The sequence below is a fragment of the Peromyscus eremicus genome, chromosome 1, assembly GCF_949786415.1.
Source record: "Peromyscus eremicus chromosome 1, PerEre_H2_v1, whole genome shotgun sequence".
NCBI classification, from domain to species: Eukaryota; Metazoa; Chordata; class Mammalia; order Rodentia; family Cricetidae; genus Peromyscus; species Peromyscus eremicus.
The window spans coordinates 186,984,631-187,012,483 of NC_081416.1; the positions used below are offsets into that span (position 1 = coordinate 186,984,631).

At 39.9% G+C, this 27,853-nt stretch overlaps 2 long non-coding RNA genes and 1 pseudogene across 3 annotated transcripts; 1 reads left to right on the forward strand and 2 right to left on the reverse strand.

The window, feature by feature from the left end:
- Positions 1-25,120, reverse strand: part of LOC131894185 (zinc finger protein 54-like) — a 30,083-nt pseudogene extending 4,963 nt beyond the window's left edge.
- LOC131894204 (uncharacterized) lies at positions 9,466-13,215 on the reverse strand. The gene is made up of 3 exons (XR_009374871.1): positions 12,846-13,215; positions 11,001-11,107; positions 9,466-9,561 (listed from the first exon to the last, which is right to left on the reverse strand). It is a non-coding gene; the product is annotated as an uncharacterized LOC131894204 (long non-coding RNA).
- Positions 12,923-24,842, forward strand: LOC131894194 (uncharacterized). 2 transcript variants are annotated; one of them, XR_009374867.1, is made up of 3 exons: positions 12,923-15,842; positions 17,194-17,315; positions 20,923-24,842. It is a non-coding gene; the product is annotated as an uncharacterized LOC131894194 (long non-coding RNA). The 2 variants fall into 2 exon arrangements; XR_009374866.1 differs by lacking the exon at positions 12,923-15,842 and adding an exon at positions 15,861-17,033.
- Positions 25,121-27,853: the final 2,733 nt, after the last annotated feature.

A 27,853-nucleotide genomic window follows, 5' to 3' on the forward strand; every position in this document is an offset into this window, starting at 1 on the left:
TCTGCTTGGATTGCCTGCCTCCCTCTAAGCTGCCTTTCCATAGGCCAAAGTAGCTTATTTTAGCCAATGAGAGCAACATACATTCACAGCATACAGAAGAACATCCCATAGCTCTTCCCCTTTTCTGTCTAATCAAAAAGGAAGATTTTAATTTTAGAATAGTAAAATTATATATAAGAAAATAGTTATCAAGCAAGAATTAGTTATTTAGTATTTAGCAAAATTTATGAAAATATTTTATTATCTACGTTATATTTGTCTTAAGTTTCAAATCTAATTTATCTTTTATTGTAACCAAGGAAAATATAATTATCCAGTCTTTAATTCCATCAAAGACCCCACAAGGATATAATTACCTAGGTAAACAGAAAGTGCATTGTAAGCAATTTCCAATAGTCTAGAAATGAGAGAGACATCTGGTTGCCTTGACAGTCACCCAAAGTTCCTCTGTAATTTTGGGGCATCCCTCTTTAGTGTACAGACCTAGAGTCTCTGGCAGACTTTTTGTGAAGCAGGAAATTTGAAGGATTGACTCACCTATTGGCAGATTATATCAGTCACTTTCCTCTGTGTCCTGCAGAATGTTTGGTAGTATTTTCTGTGAAGCAGGAACCCAAAAGGACCATCAGACCTTGTTTTGGCAAAATTTAGAGGTCATTTTTCCATGGGTGCTGCATGTCCAGTTTATATACCATATTGTCAAGCAGTTCAGGCAAGAGCAGTTTCTTGTCTAAACGGCCAGTTTTGCCTAGAAGAAGATAAACTCCATATGGAGTGTCTTTGATGCCTATCTTTCTCTTTGAAGTAAATTGGTGCTGCCAGGAGCAAACATGTCTCACTGTCCAGAAAAGTTTAAGTTTTAAAAAACATTTTAAATGCCATATTCTGTAGGTCTTTGAAGTGTTTGAAGATTATCTACCTAACTGAAATACATTTATGTATATTTAGAAAACTTAATTAACATGACTATGTTTGATCATCATAGATGATTAATTATTAATCTGTATTTCTTAATTATATATTATAATTTAAAATGAGTTGCATAAACATAATACCTTAAACAAGAGTAGAAATATGTATACAGTATAGTAAAATTAACTTTAAATTTGTATCAATAAACCAAATCCATACTAATGTAAAATATGTAAGATTAACAGATGTTTTTTTGGATTAAAGTAGATTCAATAATCTACCCTTTTATCCTATTATTTATATATCATACATTTTTATATCATATCCCCCTTCCTTCTTTTAATAGGAGATTATGACCAATAACAATTTGTAACCAACCCCCTAAACAAAGACATCCATAATTCATTTATTTGGAATGTGGGCATAGTTTTCTAGGCTATTTCCTGCTAATTGGGGGCACTGGTAATCTTTGGGAGACCCTGAGAAAATTTAGATTATGGTCAAGTCCTTACTAGAGTAGTCTGTGAGGCAGGATCATCTCAGCCAGCAGCCTTGAACCTGTTTTGAGTGCAGAACTCAGAGAAAACTGCAACAGAGGCATTCTGAGCTGCTGAGAGACATTTTGAGATGCTACATCATCTGGGCCATTTGTTTTCATTGGTGTCTAGTCCTCTCATCCTGAAAATACCTAAACTTTTAAAGGTAACTTACATATCATATCTGCATTAAGACTGTGCATTGTACATGTCATCCAATGATGATTTCTTGTTATGTGTTTGAACGGATAAAATAGACATCATCTGTCTTGTAGTAACTTTAGGTGAACCTAAAAGTTTTCCATGTCTGTAGCCAGGATGTCAAGGGGTCTTCATCGATCAAATCTGATTTTTTTTTTTTAACATAGAATGAATCCAGAGCCTCTTATTTTCTGTGGAAATAAAAGCATAAACTCTCTCTCAAAGTGGCATATTTTTTGACTTAAATTTTGGAATCAAGATATTTTTAAAATATGTAGATTGGTTTAATCCAGCAGCTTTTATAATCAAATATCTCATAGCAGTCAAAACTTTAAAGACAACATAATAATACACATAATCCAGACTTTCTGTGTATCTTCCATCCTAATGTGGCCCATTATATTATTTTATTCCCTTTTCTGAGAACTTTATTATTTTAAAACAATGTATTTCTGTTTTTTATGACTATCTATACCTTTTCTTTACTCTCCCAAAGCTATGTATATTTTTAAACATACTGTACCCATTTAGAGTTTCTTCCAGAATGTGTTCTTATTGCATATTTGCAATCTTTGCCTTACCAGGAGAGATTTAAAAATGTTAAACTGTGTGGCTAGGAAGAAAGTGGCAGCACTGCCTGCTGGCTCTGCCCCCTCGGCTTTTCAACATGGCCAGGCACCAAGTCACACTTACCTCTCCAATTCTGGGAAGCATTAGGGTCATGGGTTCAAGCCCCGTGTTGGGCACCATTTGTAGACAGAAGTTTTTCCTGTGTCCCACCCAGTCCCCCCGCCACTCGGTCCCAAGTAAATACCCAGTCCCCCCGCCACTCGGTCCCAAGTAAATACATAGAGGGTTATATTAACGACAGACTGTATGGCCTATGGCTCAGGCTTCTTGCTAGTTAGCTCTTATAACTTAACTCAACCCATTCCTATTCATCTATTCCTATTCCTATACGTGGCCATGGCATTACTGGTCTTCTGGCATCTTGTTGCTCCTTGGGTGGTGTGCTTGAGTCTCCTGACTCTGCCCTTCTCCTCACTGTATCTGTGCTTGGATTGCCTGCCTGTTTCTAAGCTGCCTTTCCATAGGCCAAAATAGCTTATTTATTAGCCAATGAGAGCAACATATATTCACAGTGTACAGAAAGACATCCCATAGCAATGTGTACCTCAAAACAAAACAAAATGGGAGCAGGGGGAGGGTGGGGGCAGAACTGAGAAAAGTGCCACAGGAGATGTATTGTAAAGCTGTAATCATGAAGACAGCCTGGTACAGGCATAAGATTAGACAAGAGGCTAACAGAACTGGATAGAGAATCCAGAAAGAGAACCAGAAAGCGATGCTCACTTAATATTTGACAAAGGAGGCAAAAAGTACATTACAAAAATATATCCTCTTCAACAAATGGTGCTGGCCAAATTGGATCCAACAGGAGGATAAAATTAGATTTGTATCTCTCACCTTATACAAAAATCCATTAAAAATGAATCAAAGACCTTATTTAAAAACCTGAAACACAGAAACCAGAAAACATAGGGAATCCCCATGAGGCTATTGGGATGGGCAAAACTTATACATTAGAATGAACCCCAACAGCAGAACTAACCCATGTGGTGGTATTGTGTTCCCCAAAATATTGTGAACCCTAATAAATTTATCTGGGGTCAGAGAACAGACAGCCACTAGATACAGACGCTAGAAAATGGTGGCACTCACACCTTTAATCCTAGCATTCCAGAAGTAGAAATCCCTCTGGATCTCTATGAGTTCAAGGCCACATTGAAAATGGCCAGGCATGGTGACACACGCCTTTAATCCCAGAAAGCAAGCATTTAATCCCAAGGAGTGATGGTAGAAGGCAGAAAAATATATAAGGTGTGCAGACCAGAAACTAGAAGCATTTGGCTGGTTAAGCCTTTGGCTGGTTAAGCTTTCAGGCTTCTAGCAGCAGTTCAGCTGAGAGCCATTGGGATGAGGACACAGAAGCCTCCAGTCTGAGGAAGCAAGACCAGCTGAGGATCCGGCGAGGTGAGGTAGCTGTGGCTTGTTCTGGCATCTGATCTACCAGCATTCACCCCAATAACTGGCCTCGGGTTTGATTTTTATTAATAAGACTCTCTAAGATTCATGCTACAAACCCAAGTACGAACAGATGGGCATCAACAGCAACAATCAGCAGAGCACACAGACCCACCACAGAATGGGAGAGAGTCTGACCAGGGACACTTTGGATAGGGGCTGATATCTAGAATTTACTGAGAATTACAGAAATTAAATACCAAAGAAATAAAACTGCTATTCAACCAATGGGTAAATGATCTGAATAGATACTTTGTGAAGAGAGAAGTACAAATGGCCAATAAATGTTGCAAGGAGTGTTCAGGATCCCTAAAATGCCATCATGGAAAAACAAACTAAATCTACTTTGAAATACTGCCTCACCCCAGGAAGAGCATGGCTGTCATCAACCAATCTAACAATAAATGATAGAGATGATGTGGAGAGAAAAGAAACATCATTAACTGTTGGTGTGAGTGTGTGAGAGTGTAAATTAAACAGTTTGGAGGTTATTGAAAAAAATGAAAATAGAACTATTGAAGGACCCAGCGAAGGAATGTCACTCCTAGGAATATAACCAGAGAACACCATACCCCACTAGAAATATTTACACCCCATGTTTACAGCTGCTGTATTCAACATAGCCAAGTATTAGAATAAACCTAATTGTCTATCAACAGATGAATGGGTAATAAAAATGGTATACCCATAAAATGGAATACTAATCAGCTGAAGAGAAACATGTAGTAAAAAAATTGCAGGAAAATGGATGGACTCAAAATATGTAATATTAAGTGCAGTCATACAGTATCAGAGAGAAGAAACCACATTTTTCCCTCATATGAATAACTTTGCTATATTTTATATATATGGGAAACAACATACATATGGGCATAGCAGAATCTGGAAAAAAGAGAACAAGAAAGGTTAACAGTTATCAGGGCTTGAGGTAGGACTGAATGCAGGTAATGAACATCAGTTATGAAAAAGGATATGCAGAAAATTGCTTTTCTTCTTCTAATTCTGTCACAGGCTTTTTGGTTTTTGTTGGTGGATGAGTACATTCGATTGTGAACATATAAAATAAAATGTGAAGCTTCAGAGCTATTGTTCCCAATGACTACTGTAATGGCATAAAAGTTCTTCGAGTTTCCGGGTGTGGTGACACACACATTTAATCCCAGGACTTGGGAGGCAGAGGCAGGTGGATTTTTGTGAGTTCAAGGCTTGCCTAGTCTACAAGGTCAGTTTCAGGAAGGCCAGAGATACACAGAGAAACCCAGTCTTGAAAACAAAAAAACAACCACAAAGTTCATTGAGTTGTATAATTGGTTAATTTCAATATGAGAATTTTTTGTTGTTTTTTTTTGCAACTTTTTTTTAATAGTTAAAAGAAGGATTTTATTGTGGAAATAAACAAAACAAACAACATGGTTAAAAATCATGAGTCAAAGCTGGGTGCAGGTAGGGCTGGAGAGACGGCTCAGCAGTTATCAACAGTGCAACTAACTTTTTTTTTTTTTATAATAAAGTTAAAAAGAATTATCAGAAACAAAAAACAGAGTCTTTCAATGTCTCAAAATATAACATTTCTAGAACAATAGTGGACATGACCACTGACCTGGGACATGTTTACTGGAGAATCAGCCATTTCCTTCCGTTTCTCTTCTTTGAGTTTCTCTTCCAGGAATAATGAATGATGGCTTGCTGCCCTTTCATACAAGGAGTCAAAAAGGAAAAGCAAAAATTAATACTGAAAGCTGTGAAAGAACAATGAAAAGACCCAAACAACAGATTACAGGTGTCCAGTCCATGATCCCAAATCCAGGAAATCATGGACTGACACAGGAAGCTTGGAGAGAAAACCATTAAACATATTGTTGCCTCCAGAAAAATAGTCTTTTTAATTGATGGAGACATAAGTGCAATTCAAGACAGTCCTGAGTTAACACAACTGATTTCACTAAAGCAGTACCGCAGATAATAAATTAGAAACAGAAGATACACAGGAGAGTCAGAGGAATCGTCCTTGAGAACATGGGAAATAACACTTTTTTCTTTGTTTGTTTGTTTTGTTTTTTTGGACACAGGGTTTCTCTGTGAAACAATCGTGGCTGTCCTGGAACTCACTCTGTAGACCAGGTTGGCCTCGAACTCACAGAAATCCGCCTGCCTCTGCCCCCCAAATGCTGGGATCAAAGGCGTGTGCCACCACCACCTGGCTAGGAAATAATAAATTTCATGTCAAGAATAGATAAATACAGGAGAACTGGAAAGTAATCATCCATAGGCAAGACAGCAAATCACAAATTCTCAAAAAGAAGGAAGAAAAATACTACCATTAATCCAACCAGCAACATCAAAAACCAAAACATAGGGGATAAAAACCCTATCAACAAAATATTTAGCCACCAGTAGCACATGTCTTTAATCCCAGCATTTTGGAGGCAGAGGCAGGCAGATCTCTGAGTTCAAGACCAGCATGGTCTACAGAGCTATTCCAGGACAGCCAGGACAGAGAAACCCTGTCTAGAAAACCCAAAACAAACAAACAAAAATATCTAGCCACTCTGGAAATCCATAGAGAGAATCCCTCAATTAACTAAACAAATCCTCATCTTAAGTAAGTCTAGCACATGATCCAGCTGTTTCATTCCTTGGTATACCCTCAAAGGACTCCACATCGAACTCCACAGATACTTGCTCATGTTCACTGTGCTCTACTCACAATAGCTATAAAATGGAAACAACTTAAATGTCCTTCCCCTGACAAATGGATAATGAAAATGTGGCTGATATACACTATGGAATGTGATTCAGCTGTTAAGAAAATTGAAATCATGAGCTTTGCAGCTAAATGGATGGACTTAGAAAAGACCATATTGAGTGAGGCAACCCAGACCCAGAAAGACAGACATTGCATGGTCTCTCTCATAGGAAGTTCCCAGCTCCAAATCTTCAGATATGAGTATACAACCTGGAGTGACTGCAGTAACCAGAACTCCAGGCATCAGAAGCCTGCTTGAAGCTGATAGTCACAGCTGTCCAAGAGACTCCCAAAACATTGTAGCCTATTGACGATGTTCATGGCTGCTTCCCAGAAGTAGATGTTGAGTCCCTATTGTTGAAGAAGCCATGCACTTCAGACACAGATCCCAAAGGACTAGAGATGGTTATGACCTTAAAGCCTCCTTCCTGGGGACTAGCTTTCATGGTACTAGAAGGCAACATTCAAGCTTCCAAAGGAGGGAGCCAGTCAACCGTCCTACCCAGCTAGGACACCCATGAACCACACCAATGATCTGCACTGCATGATAGCCCTAAGGGTGTAAGAGTGGCACACAGACCTTGGTGGTAACCAACAGCTTCTTATTGCATTAAGACCCTCTTAACAAGAGGGAAAATGTGCCTGGTATTGGAAACCTAGCTAGTTTCCCTAGAGCTAGTAAAGGCATGGATCTTGGAGGAGAACCTACAATCACTATTTTACTAAATCAGCATAATCCCTAACTGCATTCTGAGTATTTTCCTTATTCACACAGATAAATGAAGTTCTCACACCTCATCAAGAAAAATTCTTTTAGCAACACATAAAGATTATTACAGAAAACCACAATCACTGAAAATGCAGAGTTGTGATGCTCTGTCTCAACTAACATATAAGGAACAGAACTCCTTCACCTCAGGCTCAGGGAAAACTGAGAAAGAGGGGTGGGAATAGTGGAAGAGCCAGAGGAACAGGATGTTTGCTGTGACATTGTGTTTCCTAGAAATGCCAGAGAAGCTACACACATGAAATCATACAAATATGGCTGCCTAAACATGAGCTGAACAAGGACAACACCAAGAGACATGCTGACATGGAAGGGAGAAACTAGGCCTCAACCCTAGTTAAACACTAAAGGATTCTGAGATCTGGTGAAATAATCTTTCCCAGAAGAATGCAGCATGTGTTTATCCAATACCAACTGTACATCCCTGAAAACATACAGACTGAGTATGTTGTATTTTTATGTTTATGGATACACACAAATATACAACAGCAGTTAAAGAAAAATAAATGCTTCAGTAAAGTCAAGATTTTGGATCATGTGCATAAATATAAACAATAGAATCTAACATTTTCTATTATTGCTATGCACATGATAAACTTAATATTAGAATAGAGAGATGGTTCAAGGGTTACAAGCTCCTGTTGTTCTTTTACAAACCCAAACTCCAACTTTAGGATGCACATGATATATAGCCATTCAGGAAACAAACACTCATAAACATAAAATATACAAATCTATCTTTAGAAAACTGAATAGTAAAATAAGAGAGAGAGAGAGAGAGAGAGAGAGTACAAAATAAAATTCCCCTGAATGAATTAACCAAAGAGATGGAAGAGCTCTATAATGAAAACTGATTCACTGAAGAAACAGAAGAAAATGATAACTAGAACATGGAAAAATGACTTATACAGATGGAAGAGGACATAATATTATGAAGCTTGCAGTATTTCTGAAAGTGGTTTATATAGTCAGTTCAAACTGCATGATATTTGAACATTCCACAACATACTTCATAGAAATAGTAAAGAGAAACTAGAAATTGTATTGATGCACAAATTCCCTGGGTACAGAGCAGCCCTAGGGAAATGTTACAATGCTGGAACCATCCTGGTGTGATTCCAGATGACACTGCAGGGCCACATAACTAACAGCATCATGGGAGTGGAGAAGACAGACAAACAGCCCAATGTACTACAGCAGCAGATCCAGAACGTGCTCAATAGCAATGACCCCGTGAATGCCATCAAAATACAACAAACACGTGTTGCAGAAGCTATCTATAGTCTCTTCAAACAGTGACATTGGGAAAAGTATCATCTGCATATAAAAACATGAACCTGGATTCAAACTCTCCTACCATACAATGAATGTCAGACCTTCATCTGTGATCTGAAACAGTGAAGCCTGCAGAGCAACACAAAGGGGCAACACTTGTTAGAAGAGCAGGAACTGATAAATAGTACTGTGTAAAGTTAAAAATGTCCAGGGAAATGGTAATAATTAAATGTATGAAGAGAGAGCCTACACAGCAGATAGATTTATTAGCTACCTATTTATAGTACGATGGATGAAAACCCAGAATCTATCAAAGAAAACTTACAAAGGAAGCAAATAATAATACAATCAATAAAGAAGGAAATGGATTGAACAGACTGGGCCAATATGTATAATAAATAATATAATAAAAAGCTCTAGAGTGTAGATCATAAGATAATATAAACTTAATGTACAGAGATTCCAGCTCTGCCTAGTCAGTGTCCACACTCCTGTTCCTAAACAATAACAAATGCATTTCTTTCAGTAATTTCTTGAAATTCAAACTGATAATTGAAAGACCCCCAGCCTCCCCGCCTAACATAGCTTAGCTCAGCTGCTTTTGAATAAAGCCTGAGAGGTACCGAGGAGTTCAGTTAGCCACCTGGCCCCAGAGCGAGGAACTAAAAGGTCAGAAAAAGGTCAGGAAAACACCCTGTACCCTAGACAGAAGCTAGGCGTGGGCGAGCTCGGGGAGAAACCACGAGCTGACCTGGGTTTGAACCTGGCCTCATATGAATCATCCAATCAGAACTGGCCTCATTTGCATCATCCAATCAAAACCCTGTAACCGGGCTTCTTGCTTCTATACCCATGCCCGACCCTATAAAAACCCTCTGCTCCAGCCCCTGGGCGCGCCAGTCCCTTGAGCTTCTTGAGAGACTGTGTCGGTGTGTTCCTTGGGCGAGGGTCTCTCCTGAGGGAAGACTGCCTTCAGGGGGTCTTTCAATAATGTTCCATAAGCAATAGATGTAAACATACTACAGCATTCAAAAAAAGAAAGAAAAATAACAGCTGAGATTAAAGCATATATTTTATACCAAAAATTCATTTCATATCTATAAACACAAGATACTGAGAAAGAAGGAGTGTTTTAAAACAATGCCATGACTATGGACAGCAGTAAAGAAGACTGATGATCATAACTATAATAGTGACAGAAAAATCAAGACAAAAGCATCAAAATACAGAACAAATAATTAGCAAATGTTGAGATGGCCCATTAGATAGAATGTTCTTTTGTCAACAGGAGGTGCATGTCACAAAACCTGGATGCAGACATCCACAGGAGACAGAAAACATGTGAAAACTGTCACACTGCCTCAAGTTCTCTTCAAACACAAGAAGACAACCTAGAAGGAGGTCTATGGTGATATATTGTGTACCGTAATAAACATGCCTGGGATTCAGAGGACAGAGCCAGCCACTAGATTAGAAACAGAGCAAGGCAGTGGTGGCACACACCTTTAATCTCAGCACTTGAGATCTCATGTCTTTGTTTGGGAAGCACACATGCCTTTAATCCCAGGAAGTAATACGGCAGGGCAGAGAAAGGTATAGAAGGTGTGAGGAAACGGGAACTCTCTTAGGCTGAGGAATTCATAGAGGCAACAAGTAGTGGCTGGCTGCTCGGATTCTCTGATCTCTCAGCTTTCACCCTGATATCTCGCTATGGGTTTTTTTTTTTCCTTTCTTTTTTTTTTTGAATTAAAACACCATCTAAGATTCAAACAACAGAGGTCGGTTTTCTTACAACTCAAAGCAATTCCCATTACAATTCTATTTGCATATTATACGGAAAGCAGTCGTGAAAGTACAAAGGAACAGCAAAGAGACAGGAAATGCTAAGAGGATCCAACTTTGAGGTGATCTCACCGTCTGTTACAGTTACAGCAATGGAAACCACTTAGAACTGTCATGACAACAGACAACAGGAGATCTCCACGGGGAGACAGTATAGACCGAGTTTAACAGTCTGTAAATACACTTCCTGATTTCTTATAAATCTATGCTGGCATTATTTTCAGAAATGGAAACATTAACACTAAAAGGTAGAGAATGTGCTAGAATATCAAAATACAAAATTTCTTAAAATAATAAATAAACCTAGAGGTATTAATTTTCATCATTTATAATATATTAAAATCATAGAAATGAAAGCAAATTAATATTGGTTTGAAGACATGATCAGTGATATGCATGGAAAAAAGGCAGCATCACTCACGTGCTTAGTCAAATACAATTGTATTTGCCTCCTAGTATGAATTCTTCTGTAGAACCTGTTGTCATACCTGCAATACGATAATTGTGACATTTTTCTCAGTGGAAGTCTCTAGAAATATTTCTAAGCTATTTCATGTCCCACTACCACATTCATTTGAACCCCTTGGAATCAATCTTCACCAATCCCTCCAAATACCTAGAGCCTTAGCTACTGTCTCCTCTTTCTCCATCTTCCAGGCCTCTTTGTTCTGCTGTGAGCAGGTCTGGGTGATCAGTGAGATTCTTCAGAGAGCACCTGGATTTCTAACACAATATTGTGCTCAGTAGATGAAGAGGAATCTACAAGTGATTCCCAATTGTCATGCAGGGTCAGAATACTGAAAATATTTAGAAGGCATTTTCAGTTAGTGTAACTTGAATGCCACTTCTAATCACAGTTCATTCAAATCTCAGGGGCAGAAATGGAACTGAATGATTGGGATGAGAATATCATACACTAGTGAGGTTCTGAATTTATCAGGGCCAGATATGATAGAAGCCCTACACTTCTGAAAAGGACTCACAAGAAGAGAACATTTCATGAAATTTTTCTGAAATGAACATGAAATTGTTCCCCTGAGGACTTTACTCTGTGAGATGTTACACAGGTCAACACAACAGTTTTCCCAGGAACCCTGAGCAAGAGCAAGGGAGACTATAAGAAAACTATTCTCAACCACAGAAATCAAAATGCTGAAATTCTGCAACATTCAGTCTCTGCACAAAGCCCCTAGGGAAGGGTCAGGCATTGCCCCTCCTCCTGGGAGAAGTCCACAGTCACACCACTGGCTGTCAACAGATCACAAAAAAGAAAGGTTGTGTTGGTGCACACTTTTAAATCCTAGCACTTGGCAGAAACAGGTGGGTGGAACTCTGTGAGTTCCAGACCAGCCTGGTCTACATGGATGAGTTTGGGCCAGACAGAGCAACACTGTGAGTTCAGGTCTCAAACACAGCAAACACAAGAACCAAAAATAACAGTTTGGTTATGTGTCCATGGACAGGAGTGCTTTTCTTGAACTGAGGAGACAAAAGACTATTGTAGACATTTTTCTGATGTAGATGAGTTGTTATAAGTATTCAAAAGACACTTTCTAATAACATCCTACTCTATAATGTTTTTTCTTTTTTGTTTTTGTCTTTTTATTTTGTTTTGTTTTGAGATAGGTTTCTCTGTGCATATATCTCAGACAGAAAATTAATGGTGAGTAAAAAGTTTAGTTTACAACCATACAAGGGGAACTGGCAACACACACACACACACACCACACACACACACACACACACACACACCACACACACCTGATTCACTTCAATCTGCAGGCATTTCTGCAGGGTAACAGTCGGCCAGTGGAAAATCCTCTGTCCCTGGCCTGCCCAGAGACTCAAGAGTCTTGGAAATTCCACCCTGAGTCCCTGTTAATGGCCAATGTTTCAGCCTTCATCGCCAAGCAATACTTCCGGCTCCAATGTACTTTTCCACTAGGTCACAGCACACACTACAAAGACACTATAAAAGCCGACCCTCCACTCAGCCCTCTGATGTCTCATTCCTTACAGGGGCAACCACTGTTCTGTGTCTCCAATAAATCTGTGTGAGCGTTGTTGCCTGGAGTGACTTTGTGTTTGTTATTTCTTGTCTCCCGACTGCAAAGATGCCCTTGCTCTGAAAAAAAAACCTTGCTTCTTTTCATGACTAATACACGGGATTTAGCGTGGATGAATGTAGATTTCAAGAGCTTTTTCCTTTCCAGCAAAGCAAAGAGAATCGTGTTTGCAAATCTCAAAAGATAAATTCAAAAATTCGATTATATTATTCTTACAAGACTATTTTGGTAATCAGAAGATCAATTAAAAAAAAAACAAAACCAGGCTTATTCCATACACCAAGGGAAAGACAACCACAGCAGAACTTCAGAGCCGGCTTCCTCATGAACAGCAGAGAAACTGCTCGCACCCCGGTCCCTCCCCTCCCGTGTCCCAGCCCCGCAGCTCCTCTGACCTGGGAGGTTCCAGGGCCGCCGGGCTGCGGTTCCCGCTACTGCGCTGCTGACTGGTGACTTTCCCAGGCCGCCCCGCGGAGACTGCGGCTCCGGGGAGGTTTCGGGTCCCCGCGACACCCCGCCGTGTCCTCCGCACCCAGGTCTGCACCACGCGGTTTCCCACCGTGCAGGACCTGGAGCAGCGACAGGGAACCGGCACTTGGCACTTCTGGCTTCGGCTCCTCCGCCCAATTAACCTGCCTCAGTAGCGCCCCTTCCCAGCTTCCGTTATGTTACTCCTCTATACACCCCTCCACTGCCTCATCAACGGCCAATAACCTCCTCCAACCGCTATTTCCGGGTGAGTGTCCCCGCCTCTGTGAGCCCGGTCCCTCCCACTCGGTCTCAGGCTGCCTTCCACCCAGCTCCAGCTGTCAGGCTGCCCTGGACCCGCTCTGCACAGCCTCCCCACATGCTCGCTGCCAGCCTGGACCAGGACTGCATCTAGGAGGACGCTGCACCCCGATATCTGACCCCTACAGTGAGTTCCGAGCCCTTCAGATGAAACACAGGCCGCCGAACCTCGACTTGACTACATGACTCCTGGGCTTCAATTTACAGAAAATATAACCCGCTAAATGCAGATGCCAGCGTCCCATCGCCAACACAAACATGACAAGCCAAAACCAAATACTGCAATAGAGCCTTGGGGAGAGACCTTTCAGGAACTTGGATTTTGAAAAGAATTAGGTGTCTCAAGAAATCAGTGATTAGTCCATTGCTAACAGCCCAGGGCTAAGTACATCCCGCGCTGTACTGCTCTCCCTACTAGATAGTAGCCTTGCCATTTTATTAACTCAGAAACAAGTTTGTCTTCTGTAACTCACGCTAAAGGTGCTTTGAGATACAACTGAAAAAATTTCTTTGGCGGAAAAATGTAATGCTGATTGCACAGACTGTTAGCTGTTCTTGTTGAAGAAAATAAGGTTTGTGGTCCCAGTCCTAAAAATGTCAGTTACACCGTCCCATCTGTGGCTCTGGGAGTGTTGAGTATGAAGAGGTGGAAAATAAATAAGAAGAGAAAGAGGAGGAAGGGCTAAGACATGCCCTTCTCTAGACTCCACACAGCTGTTGTAATCAGTAACCAACAGCAGCTGTACTGACCTGCATGGACCTCACACTAGACCACAATCAGTCTAGGAAAGGGAAAGGCTCACAGGGCACACCCTTTACCTCTCAAATGTTGGCAATAGATGCATTGTAGAAGAATCACTGCCTTTAGCTGCAGTCCTCTGCTGAGCCAACCAGTTTCTGACACATATCTGTAAACCCACAGTCTCACAGATGGCCCTGGTTAATCTCAGTGGGGCCCAAAGCAAACTGAATGGAGATGAACACAACAGAGATTTGTTGGAATTGTGAACCAGGATAGTAGGGAGGTAGGAGGTGAGAGTGGGCAGTGTTTGAGACACACACACACAGAACTAATAATATTTTTTTTTAAATGACCAGCTCAGTCTGTAATTTCTTTTTGGTTGTATCAGTGCCTGGTTTAATATCAGGTAATACTAAGATCAGGAAGTCTTCCTTTATGTGTCAAGAAGTATTTTAAGTAGCTTTGCTGTTCTTCTTTGTAGTTCTGATGGAATCCTGTCAATCTGGTCATGAGGTTGTCTTAAGGGGGCATTTTATTCCTGCTTCAGTCTCATGGCTACTTGTACTTCTGTTTACATTATTTATATCATGTTGTTGACATTTGGTAGGTATGTTGTATGCACCTGGAAACTCATCTATTTCCATTAGAAATAGTTTCCATTAGTTTCCAACTCAGTAGAATAGAAGTCTTAATGTTAGTAGACATAAGATCCACTTTTTTTTTTTTTTTTGTCGGAGCTGAGGACCGAACCCAGGGCTTTGTGCTTGCTAGGCAAATGCTCTACCACTGAGCTAAATCCCCAACTCCAAGATCCACTTTTTAACTCATTTCAAGTAGGCTGTGCAGTTAACTTGGTAATTGTTATCACATGGGTAACAAAAAGTTATGATGTTCATAAAAAAGTTATGAAATGGATAACAACAAGTTATATATAGTTGGGCAAGGTCATGCAAGCCTTTGAACCCCAGCACACAGGAGGCAGGGGCAAGGGGAACTCTGAATTCAGTGGCAGCCTGGTGTGCATATTGAGTCTAGGACAGCTGGCAATACACAGAGAGACCCTGTCTTAAAATAAAGTCAAGTCCTTCCCGAGAAATAGCTTTCATGGCACCAGAAGCACCATATAAACTCCCAGAGGAGGGAGCTAAACAACAGTCCTAACCAGCTATGATGCCTATGAACCACATCAATGATCATCCTGGCACAACTGCCCTAAGGGTGCAGCAGTGGCAAGCATAACTTCGTGGTAAGAAACAGCTCTCTAGTTGGATGACTGGTGCTGGTGAAGTGGTGAATCTTGGAGGAGAACCTGCAACCACCACTTTATTAAACCAGCGTAATCCCTAACAAGAATCTAAATATTTTTCCCTGTGACCACAAATAAGCATAGTCTTCACCCCTCATCAGGAACCTTCTCTTTGCAACAGACAGAGGCCACTACAAAAACAAACAAACAAACAAACAAACAAACAAACAAACAAAAAAACCTCACAACTAATCAAATGCAGAGTTGTGGACGCCACTCATTGGATTACATCTACAAAACACTCCTGTAACTAAGGCTAAAGGAATATTTTTGAAGAGGGGGTAGAAAGATTGTAAGAGCCAGAAGATCAAGGAGTTTGCTGTGGAGTTGTGTTTCCTAGTAAGACCAGAATCAACACCCATAAAATCTTTCCAACATGACTGCCCAACGGGAACTGATCAAGGACAACAACAATGGACATGCCAAAGTGGATGGGGGAAGCCCACAAGCCCTCAACCACACACAGGGAACTACAGGCAACTGGGGAATGCTGGGAGCAGGAGAAATGGTGTCTCTCAGAGAAGGGCAAACCAACTGATTATCTAATACCAAATGGTAAGCATTGAAAACATACATGGAAGTAACATCGTATGAGGAGAGTAGGTTATTGAGAAATATATATGTATCTACATGTATATATCAGTGTGCAATAACAATTAATGAAAAAAGAGGCCATGAATTTGAAAGAGATCAGAGAGGGGTATATGGGAGGATTTGTGGGAGGAAATCAAAAGATAAAGTAATATAATTATATAATAATCTCAAAACTGAAACAGTAAAAACAAAAGCAAAGATAAAACAAAGGAACAAACAACAAACCCAAACTAAAGAAAAAGGTTTTATATCTATCAGAAAATACAGAGTAGGGCTCCTTTAAGCTCCCATGTCACCTTAGTTAGAATGGCCAAATCAGGAATAGAAATGATAACTAACATAGGCATAAATGTGGGGAAAGGAGGTCATACACTGGTCTGGGACTGAGAAGTAGAAGATGAACTTTTAAAATCAGTCTAGATGATCTCAAAAAAGAAAAAAAAAAGAAAAAATGAAAGTAAGAAAACTGCTGTGACCCTAATTACAGAACAGATGTGTGACACTCCTCCTGTGGAAACAATGATGAACATCTACTTATCACAGATAAGGAACCAATGACAAACCAAAATTGGGAAACCAATGGAGTCCAACGTGATAAATAGTGAGGCTCCTTTATCTTTATAGAGGTGTTTTGTCTGCATGCATGTCTGTGCACCATGTGTGTTTCTGGTGCCCACAGAGGCCAGAAGAGTATGCTGGATGCCCTGGATTTGAGGTTACAGATTGAGTGCCTGTGTAAGAGTGCTGGGATTCTAAGTGAATCTTCTGAAAGAGCAGACAGTGCTCTTAACCACTGAGTCATCCCTAAGCACAGCGAACCGTGAGTTTTTTTTTTGGGTAACTTGCAGGAGTGTGGGTGAGGGGTTACTTAGAGAAACATAAAGGACTTATGACAGCTGCATTATGACACTCTGTGGGTGATGACTAATGAAGCTGGAAACCTGGGGATCTCTGCACAGCTTGCAGGCAGCTCAAGGGAGGTCGGAAGTGTCTTTCAAGCCACTCACTACCTCCTCCAGTCAGATTGTCCTGTCTTGTCGGGTCCAGGCAGCTTGACTGTGTCTGCTCCATGGTTGTTCTGAGCATCTTCTGTACAGCTCAGCTTGTCTGACAGTGTCAGCAGTCCTTACTGATTATATATATGCTTATGAGGTAGGGGAGCACTAGTGAATCTTGCCAAGTTCTGCAACTTCCAGAAGCTATTAAGTTGTCTATTTCTAAGCTTCGTGATTTTCTCTGCAGAATGAAGTATTTTACCTCTCACTAGAGCATCCCATTCCTTTACCTTTCTTTTAATATCCCGACTTTTCAGGGCCTTCCTCCAAGATGAAAGAGTTGAATCTCAGAGGAAGCTTATACATAGTAACCACTCCTTTTTGTTTTGTGTTCAAGTAGTATACTACACAAGAAGCCAGGAAGCAGGAAGAGAGGGTGGTAGGTAGAATATAGGTGATATGAAATGAGAGAGCGGGTATTCAGGGGGCAGAATGGTTCAAGTGTGTAGTGGAGTGGTAAGAGAGGGGCTGCTAAAAGGTCAACTCAAGTGAGATGTCCATGAAGAAACTACATGGGAACCCATTTTACAACCCAAGTAGATAATATAAGTGGATATTTTTGTATTATAATAATAGAGGATAGTAGAACACTTGTGGTATAAAATAATGAGCACTGGATAATGTGTACTAAATGTTTAACTGGACATGGAACAGGAAGAAAGGAGGAAGAATGGGATGGTCAACCAAGAGGAAGGACGTCTGAAACTTATGAAATCCCACTGTCTTACAAGTTAATAGGAAATACAATTTTTAAAACTTTGAACAGAGGGGTCATACATGGGTAAATAATGCTGTTCCCAGACACCATGGGTATTAAACAGAAATCATTGTACCAGGTACTGGTTATCTGTCTAGGCCTTCCTGGTCAGGGAGGCCCCAGAGGCATTCTAAACAAAACAGGTCATTGCCAGTGCTCTTGCTTGGCCACCATAAGTACAGGGTGTAGCTGAAGACACCAAATACTTTGGTTGTATGATAGAGAGAGAGCAATCTAGAACTTACCAGGGACTGTCCTGCCGGCCAGGTTTCACAGGCCTGCAAAGAAAAGATGTCAATGGTCTAACCTATCCCTGGACCCTGCATCCTACAGTACCAACCAACAAGCCAGGATGTGTGCACTGGTGCAACACTGGCATTACTGCTTATGGACACAACCAACCTCTCTCCTGATTGGATTTGAGCTCTGCTCCATAGAGGGGAACTCATGCCTAGTACTGTAACAGGGTCAAAAAACATGGCTTGGGAATTAAAAATCCAAAGGCAGAACCTATAGATGTTTTGTTAATGATCTTGTTATCTGCCATCTAAATATTTGTGTTTATAATTATCAATTTATACTACTCTCAGCCTTGGTGAAAGAAGCATCCTCTTGTAGTTGGTAATGGGTAGTACAGTACTGACAACAGCAGCCATGTAAGATTGGGTAATTGCCATTTCATCATGGCTGAGGGAGAGTCCCAAGAGTCCTTTCCTTCTTAAAGGTCTACTGGCAGTTAATGGGAGCTGTACCATTTTTATTTAGTTTGGAGTAAATACTTCCACATACTTTTCTCAGTAGTTCAAAATGAATTCACACATACTTTCAGGGATTTCTTTTTTCTTTTCTATTCCTTCCTTCCTTCCTTCCTTCCTTCCTTCCTTCCTTCCTTCCTTCCTTCCTTCCTTCCTTCCTTCCTTTCCTCTCTCTCCAACCCCCAAGGTTTTGGTTGGTTCTAAAAGATTTTTGGGAATTCTTTGTGTAGCCCTGGCTATTCTGGATTTGGTCTGTAGATAAGGCTGATCTTGAACTCACAGAGTTCCACTGGCCTCTACCTCCAAAGTGCATGGATTGAAGGCATGCATCACCACACCTGGCATTATTATGAATTTTTGGATGTTGAACAAGATAAATATTTTTATTATAGCATTTCCCAGGGGTTGAAGCATTGGCTTACTGGTTAGTAGCATTGTTCTCTCTTCTAGAGGACCAGGGTTCATTTCCCAAGACACATTTACGTGCACAACTGTTTGTAGCTATAGCAACAGGGAATGTGATGCCCTCTTCTGACATCTAAAAGCAACAGGCATACATGTAATGTACAGTAATACAATCAGGTAAAGCAACCATAAACATAAAAAGAAAAAAAACAAAAACAAACGAAATGAAAGAATAAAAAAGACACTATTTCATTTGCAAAATTTTATTTCAACATAAACTTTGTGATACTCTAAGATTTAAATATTTCTTAAAGAGGTTCACAAGTTTATCTTTATGACTCTTTATTTATGGTTTTTTGAGACAGGGTTTCTTGGTGTAGCTCTGGCTACTTGAAACTTGCTTGCTCTGAAGACTAGGCTGGCCTCAAACACAAAACTCAAAACTTCCTGCCTCAGCTTCCTGAGTGCTGGGATTAAAGTTGTATGCCACCACTCCTGGCTATATGTTTCTATTATGTATACTGCTGTGATTTGTAAGTGGAATACTGGATAAATGCTACGTCACATTATTTAAAACAGCATTTTTCTCTTCAGTATGAATTTTCTGATGGTTTCTAAGAGTTGAGCACTTAGTAAAAGATTTGTCACATTTCTTACATCTGTAAGGTCTCTCTCCAGTATGAACTTCCTGATGCTTTTTAAGATTTGTATCCCGAGTAAAGAATTTGTCACATTCTTTACATTTGTAAGGTTTCTCCCCAGTATGAATTTTCTGATGTCTTCTAAGTGTTGAGTACTGGGTAAAGGATTTGTCACATTCTATACATTTGTAAGGTTTCTCCCCACTATGAATTTTCCGATGTCTTCTAAGGGTTGAGTCCTGGGTAAAGGATTTGTCACATACCTCACATTTGTAGGGCTTCTCTCCAGTATGGAGTCTGTAATGCCTTCTAAAGTGTGAAAGCTGATGAAAGACTTTGCCACATTCTTGACAACTACAATGTTCCTCAGCAGTATGCATTTTCTGATGTCTCCTGAAATTGCAATAGTGGGCAAAGGACTTGTCACAGTCCTTACATTTGTAAGGCTTCTCTCCTGTATGCCTTTTCTGATGGCTATGAAATGCTGACAGCTGAGGAAATGACTTTCCACACTCCTTGCATTTGTAAGGTTTCTCGCCAGTGTGAAGTCTCTGATGTGTTTTCAGACTTGAACGCTGGGTAAAGGATCTGTCACAGACCTCACATTTGTAAGGCTTCTCACCAGTGTGGATTCTCTGATGTGTTTTAAGATGTGATAATTCATGGAACGACTTACTGCATTTCTTACACTCATACACTATATCTAGAGAATGAATTTTCTGATGCCTCCTAAACGATGAATAGTGAGTAAAGGATCTGCCACACTCACTGCATGTGTACTGCTTCTCTCCAGTATGGAGTCTTTGACATGTTTTGAGATTTGCACACTGGTTAAAGGATTTGTTGCAAATGTTGCACTTGTGCGGCTTCTCTCCAGGAGAAATTCTCTGGGGTACACTGAGGCTTAAGGCAGTACTGAAGCATTTCCGGAATTTCCCACACTGGTGTGGTGTCTCTCCAAGGTAGATTGTTTTTTGCAACAGACTGTATACAGAGGTAAAATAGTCATGATATTCTCCCTGCCTGTGCTCTTTCTTTGTAGTATAGAGTCTCTGATCTTGAGTCATGTTGGAACACAAATTTAAAGATTTTTCACAGTCTTTAGATTTGCAAGGTTCATCTCCAGTGTGCATGCTTTCATGTCTGTCTGGGTTTGATGAGTCAATAGAGGCACCCCTGTGGTTACTGCATCTGTAGTTATTAGAGTTTTCTGTAGTTTCACTTGTTCTATAAATTGCATATTTGGAGAGGTCATGAAGCACTTTGCCAAGCTCATTACACTAACAAGACTCCTTTTCAGTCTTCACATGTTGGTGGACAGGATCACATATGCAATCGTTCTCTGAAAATGAGTACAAGTCATATGAATAGGGCTTGTCCCAAGATTAAACATTTGATAAATGACAGTCTCTCTATGTTCTCTCTTAGGTCAACGAGCAACGACTAAATCAGAGCTCTCAGTAGTCAACAATTTTCATTCATGATACTTGGATTCTCAGAGAAACAGAATGAAATTCCTCAAGGTTGATCAAACAATTAATTGTGGAATCAGTAATTAGCTTTTATTCAGCAAGAAAGGGTACAGTTCAGAAGACCCAATTCCTTTTAAGATTAAAGACTTACTTAAAAGAAATCAAAGGGTTTATTTTTGTTTTCAGATACCATAAAGTTTTTTTCTACTAACAAGCTTTCCCTAGTCTCCTGTTGTTTCCAAGACAGCTAATCAGAGCTTATTTTATAGTGTAAAGAGTCAGAACAAACAAAAGATGGGTTAGGAATTCTACAAGCAAAATGTTCTCACCCACGGAGACCAGGTTGCTGTAATTCTCCAACATCACATCAATGTACAAAGCCCTCTGAGCAGAGTCCAGGCATTCCCACTCCTCCTGGGAGAAGTCCACAGTCACATCCTTGAATGTCAACAGACCCTGAAATTAAAAAAACAGTTTAACTGGGTGTGGTGGTGCATGCTTTTAATCCCAGCATTCAAGAAGCAGAGGCAGGCAGATCTCTGTGAGTTGGAGGCCAGCCTGGTCTACAAAGTGGATTGCAGGACAGCTAGGGCTGTTACACAGAGAAACCCTGTCCCCAAAAGAAAATAAACAAACAAAAAAGTACAGATGACCAAGTGGTACCAGACAGAGTACTTTTCTAGATATAAGGAAACTTAAGGAAATTAGTGATGTAAATGAGCGCAAACAATTATTCAAAAGGATGATCTTTCACATAGTCACATTCTGTAATGGATTTTCTAACTCTGTGAAAACAGGATGAAACAATAGTCTTACAAGCAGTATATAAGAAACAAGAAATATATTTAAGGTCTGGACATGGTTATCTATCTGTTATGGATGCTGTGTTTATGTCACATAGGATCACAGCAGACATGTCTTAGGGGGAAAATTCATGATGACAAAATGTGTTTTAAATGCTGTACCTGTAGATCATGCTAAAACACTGACACATATCAATCCTGTATGTACTTGGGTCTTACATGACTATTCTAACAGGCTCAGTTGGGATGTTTAAACTCTAGGTACAATGCCACACCATTAAATAGCAAATGGGTAGGTATGGTAGGCAGACATTATAACTGACATTATAGGTAGAAGTTTTGGACTTTTTTCCTCAGTAACAAGGAGCATAACAACACTGCATGCTGCCGAAATTAATATATGAGATAGATAGTTCATGTAATTAATTTTATGAGGCTATTTGGGCCACTACCAAGCAGATAGAAAAATCTGCATCAGCCACATTGATATAATCTAAAATTTAACTAAAATATAGGAATAAGGCGAATTAGACAAATAACAATGTCAGAAGTTTTCAATAATATTTCACCCCCCAAGAGTTGTAAAAATTTATGGAAGTCCAAAAACATACCAAATAATGTTTAAGTTGCAAGTAAGCATGTATATGTAAGTGTAGTAACTGTGGATCCATTCAGAAGTGACAGAAATTTCCTGTGAGTAAATGGATATATTAAAGTGTGTGGGAATTATAGCCACCTTTCAGTGCTTTGCAAATATGAAAGAGCACAGAAGGATGGCTCAGGAGAAAATCTGAGCTACTGTGTCTGAATGTGTAGTCCTCAATGTGTTCCTTTTTACTACTTATGCTGTATTGTCTAACAGATTTTAGGTCAGTAGTGTTTATGATTCTTCCTTTATTTGTCTGGAAATGGAAAGTGGTGACATATTCTGTCTGAGCCATGAGGCAGGGATAGAAATTCAAACCTGGCTGTCAGAGCCTATTCCTCAAATCTCCACTTTAAAACACTGCAGCTTCAGGGTATAGGAGTAGAGTCACGACTCTCACAGGGACTGACTAGAGCAAGGCAATCATGAGGAATGTTCATTCTGCATGAAATGTGATGGTTTATGCACATCTATAAGACAATGCCCCCAAGACATTCATGATGCATTCAACATAGTGCTACGTAAAGTTTCCCAGTCAGAAAGGGCTGCACAGTGGGATCCTGTTTGGGACAGTGAGATGGGCCTGGGCCATGGATAACACACTGATATCTACTGCTTGGGAAGTTACCACTGAGCATCCTAACCAAGGGAGTGATGTGAGCAGCAATTCTTCTGAGACAAATAGATATCAGGTGTCAACAAACACATGGACGAATCAACAATGCTGTGATAGGAAACACCAAAGAGAAATACAAGTAGACTACAAGCTGATATTACGCTCTAGAACACCAATTTCATGGCATGATCAAGACACATATGCTAGCCATGTTCCACACTTTCTAGTGTGCTTAACCAAGTGTTATTTAGTATTAAGAACCAAGATTTTTTGCCTACTTTGCTATCTATTAAGTGGACATAACTTACTGTTTTTCTTTCTGGATTCTCTATCCAATTCTGTTATCTTCCTGTATATCTATCCTCCTGTCTCTCTTAATTACACACATTTCTAAGATGTTGCAGCAACCAGTCCTTGCATTTCAGAGTGCATTTTTTATAAGCACGATTCAAGGACATTGCACAGATTCCATAAATGGAGCCTATATACTACATGAGGCCTCACTCAACAAGATATAAGGATATAGTACATTCGTTGTAGCAACTGGGCTTCAATTTTATTTTTCCCTTGAGACAGAATTTGGATATCCTGGAACTAGCTCTGTAGAAGAGGCTAGCCTTGAATTCATAGAGATCTGCCTGCTTCTGCTTACAAAGTGCTGGCATTAAAGGTGTGAAGCATGACCACCAGGCCCCAACATTTTTTGTTGTTGTTCATGTGTCACAGAGGAAATATTTTCAAAATTACAGGTCATAAGTAAATATGGGATGTGTACCCTCAAAACAAAACAAAATGGGGGGGAGGGGCTGATATCTACCATTTACTGAGATTTATACAAATTAATTACCAAGGAAATAAAACTGCTATTCAAGAAATGGGTAAATGATCTGAATAGAACTTTGTGAAGAGAGAAATACAATGGCCAATAAATGTTGCAAAGAGTGTTCAGGATCCCTAAAATGCCATCATGGAAAAACAAACTAAATCTACTTTGAAATACTGCCTCACCCCAGGCAGAGCATGGCTGTCATCAACCAATCTGACAATAAATGATAGAGATGATGTGGAGAGAAAAGAACCATCATTAACTGTTGGTGTGTGTGTGAGAGTGTAAATTAATACAGCCATTGTGGGAACCAGTTTGGAGGTTATTGAAAAAATGAAGATAGAACTATTATAAGACTCAGCAATGTTGCTCCTAGGGACATACCCCACTGTAGGAATATTTACACCCCATGTTTATAGCTGCCGTATTCAACATAGCAAAGTATTGGAATGAACCTAATTGTCTATCAACAGATGAATGGATAATAAAAAGTGCTATACATATAAAATAGAATATTATCCAGCTGAAGAGAAATGTGTAATAAAAATCTGCAGGAAAATAGATGACTCAAAATATATAATATTAAGTGCAGTCATACAGTATCAGAGAGAAGAAATCACATTTTCCCTCATATGAATAACTTTGCTATTAAAATATATGGGAAACAACATACATGTGGGCATAGCAGAATCTGGAAAAAAGAGAACAAGAAAGGTTAACAATTATCAGGGCTTGAGGTAGGACTGAATGCAGGTAATGAACACCAGTTATGAAAAAGGATATAAAGGGTATTGCTTTTCTTCTAATACTGTCATAGGCTTTTTGGTTTTGTTGGTGGATGACTACATCAAAATATATTCAATTGTGAAAACATAAAATTAAATGTGAGACTCCAGAGCTGAATTCAAGGCCAGCCTAGTTTACAAGGTGACTTATAGGACAGCCAGAGATACACTGAAAAACTCTGTTTTCAAAACAAAACAAAACAAACACCACAAAGTTCATTGAGTTGTATAATCTTTTCGTCTGGTTAATTTCAGTATGTGAAATTTTTGTTGTTTCTTTGCAACGTTTTTTATAATAAAGTTAAAAAAATTATCAGAAACAAAAAATAGAGTCTTTCAATGTCTCAAAATATAACATTTCTAGAACAATAGTGGACATGACCACTGACCTGGGACATGTTTACTGGAGAATCAACCTTTTCTTTCCGTTTCTCTTCTTTGAGTTTCTCTTCCAGGAATAATGAATGATGGCTTGCTGCCCTTTCATACAAGGAGTCAAAAAGGAAAAGCAAAAATTAATACTGAAAGCTGTGAAAGAACAATGAAAAGACCCAAACAACAGATTACAGCCAGGTGTCCAGTCCATGACCCCAAATCCAGGAAATCATGGACTGACACAGGAAGCTTGGAGAGAAAACTATTAAACATAGTGTTGCCTCCAGGAAAATAGTCTTTTTAATTGATGGAGACATAAGTGCATTTCAAGACAGTCCTGAGTTAACACAACTGATTTCACTAAAGCAGCACTGCAGATAATAAATTAGAAACAGAAGATACACAGGAGAGTCAGAGGAATCATCCTTGAGAACATGGGAAACAATAATTTTTTATTTGTTTGTTTTTTGGAGACAGGGTTTCTCTGTGAAACAGTCCTGGCTGTCCTGGAACTCACTCTGAAGACCAGGCTGGCCTCAAACTCACAGAAATCCGCCTGCCTCTGCCTCCCGAGTGTTGGGATCAAAGGTGTGCACCACCACTGCCAGGCTAGGAAATAATAAATTTCATGTCAAGAATAGATAAATACAGGAGAACTGGAAAGTAATCATCCATAGGCAAGACAGCAAATTACAAATTCTCAAAAAGAAGGAAGAATGAATCCAACCATTAATCCAACCAGCAACATCAAAAACCAAAACGTAAGGAATGAAAACCCTATCAAAATATTTAGCCACCAGTAGCACATGTCTTTAATCCCAGCATTTGGGAGGCAGAGGTAGGCAGATCTCTGAGTTCAAGACCAGCCTGGTCTACAGAGCTATTCCAGGATAGTCAGGACTACACAGAGTAACCCTGTCTAGAAAACCAAAAACAAACAAAAATATCTAGCCACTCTGGAAATCCATAGAGAGAATCCCTCAATTAACTAAACAAATCCTCATCTTAAGTAAGTCTAGCACATGATCCAGCTGTTTCATTCCTTGGTATACCCTCAAAGGACTCCACATCGAACTCCACAGATATTTGCTCACCCTTGTTCATTGCTGCTCTATTCCCAATAGCTACAAAAGGGAAACAACCTTAATGTCCTTCTACTGACAAATGGATAATGAAAATGTGGTTGATATACACTATGGAATGTGATTCAGCTGTTAAAAAAAATTGAAATTGCTGGTTGGTGGTGGCGCATGCCTTTAGTCCCAGCACTCAGGAGTCAGAGCCAGGCAGATCTATGTGAGTTTGAGGCCAGCCTCGTCTACAGAGCGAGATCCAGGACAGGCACCAAAACTACGCAGAGAAACCCTGTCTTGAAAAAAACAAAGCCGGGCGGTGGTGGCGCACGCCTTTAATCCCAGCACTCGGGAGGCAGAGCCAGGCGGATCTCTGTGAGTTCGAGGCCAGCCTGGGCTACCAAGTGAGTTCCAGGAAAAGGCGCAAAGCTACACAGAGAAACCCTGTCTCGAAAAACCAAAAAAAAAAAAAAAAAAAAAAAAAAAAAGAAAAGAAAAGAAAAGAAAAAAAAAGAAAAAAACAAGACAAAATAAAACAAAACAAAACAAAAAAGAGAAATTAAAATCATGAGCTTTTCAGCTAAATGGATGGACTTAGAAAAGATCATATTGAGTGAGATAACCTAGACCCAGAAAGACAGACATTGCATGGTCTCTCTCATAGAAAGTTCCCAGCTTCAAATCTTCAGATGTGAGTTCACAACCCAGAGTGACTGCAGTAACCAGAACTCCAGGCATCAGAAGCCTGCTTGAAGCTGATAGTCACAGCTGTCCAAGAGACTCCCAAAACATTGTAGCTTATTGATGTTGCTCATGTTTGCCTCACAGAGGTAGAAGGTGAGTCTCTTGTTGAAGTCATGAACTTCAAAGATCCCAAAGGACTAGAGATGGTTATGACCTTAAAGACTCCTTCCTGGTGACTAGTTTTCATGGTACTAGAAGGCAACATTCAAGCTTCCAAAGGAGGGAGCCAGGCAACAGTCTTATCCAGCTAGGACACCCATGAACCACAGCAATGATCTGCACTGCATGATAGCCCTAAGGGTGCAAGAGTGGCACACAGACCTTGGTGGTAACCAACAGCTTCTTATTGCATTAAGACCCTCTTAACAAGAGGGAAATCATGCCTGGTATTGGAAACCTAACTAGTTTCCCTAGGGCTAGTGAAGGCGTGGATCTTGGAGGAGAACCTATAATCACTATTTTACCAAGTCAGCATAATCCCTAACTGCATTCTGAGTATTTTCCTTATTCACACAGATAAATGTAGTTCTCACACCTCATCAAGAAAAATTCTTTTAGCAATACATGGAGATTTTGTAAAGTTGTGATGCTCTGTCTCAACTAACATATAAGGAACACAACTCCTTCACCTCAGGCTCAGGGAAAACTGAGAAAGAGGGGTGGGAATAGTGGAAGAGCCAGAGGAACAGGATGTTTGCTGTGACATTGTTTCCTAGAAATGTCAGAGAAGCTACACACATGAAATCATACAAACATGGCTGCCTAAACATGAGCTGAACAAGGACAACACCAAGAGACATGCTGACATGGAAGGGAGAAACTAGGCCTCAACCCTAGTTAAACACTAAAGGATTCTGAGATCTGGTGAAATAATCTTTCCCAGAGAAGAATGCAGCATGTGTTTATCCATTACCAAATGTTCATCCCTGAAAACATACAGACTGAGTAGGTTGTATTTTTATGTTTACAGATACACACGAATATACAACAGCAGTTAAAGAAAAATAAATGCCTCTGTA